This window comes from Colobus angolensis, unplaced genomic scaffold (genome assembly GCF_000951035.1).
Source record: "Colobus angolensis palliatus isolate OR3802 unplaced genomic scaffold, Cang.pa_1.0 Scaffold12321, whole genome shotgun sequence".
Taxonomy (NCBI): Eukaryota; Metazoa; Chordata; class Mammalia; order Primates; family Cercopithecidae; genus Colobus; species Colobus angolensis.
In genome coordinates this window covers 1-614 of record NW_012113500.1, presented here as the reverse complement: position 1 = coordinate 614, position 614 = coordinate 1, and the positions used below count along the sequence as shown (strand labels likewise).

General features: G+C 43.2%; 1 pseudogene; it reads right to left on the bottom strand.

Annotated features, from left to right (window-relative positions):
• Positions 1-202: 202 nt before the first annotated feature.
• LOC105505247 lies at positions 203-549 on the bottom strand (annotated as a pseudogene).
• Between the last annotated feature and the right edge of the window lie 65 nt (positions 550-614).

Here is a 614-nt window from a genome sequence, read left to right as displayed (position 1 = left end):
TTGAGATTGCAGTGAACCGTGACTGCACCACTGCACTCCAGCCTGAGTGACAGAGCAGGACCCTGTCTCTTAAAAAAAAAAAAAGAAAAAGAGATACCCGAAGAGCAACAAGAAATTGTTTTCCTAATTAAATTTTTTTTGGCAATTTTATAACTTTATATGATGCATTTGACAATCAGCGATTAGTTCTCATCCACATTGTCTATAGATTTTTCAAAGTAGTAGCAGGTACATAGGTAGCCAAAGTATAGAGCTTATTTGGTGAATCTTCAGCCTCATTCCATTTTCTGGACAACCGCACACAGATACGGTATGGGATATTCCTTTGGCCCAGACAGCTTTGTTCAGCCTGGTATCAATGTGCACATCTGGAGTTCCCATCTCCTTCATGGCATATTTCAGAATTTCTTTGAGCGCCCGAGGGGTACGCTTCTTGAAGCCCACTTCATGGATGCGCTTGTGAGTGCTGATGGTGTATTCTCGGGTCACCACCTCATTGATGGAAGAATGGCCCTTTTTCTTCTCGCCACCCTTCTTTGCGGAAGCCATTCTGCCGGGTCTCATTAACGAATTTTTTTTTTTTTTTGAGACGGAGTCTCACTCTGTCGCCCAGG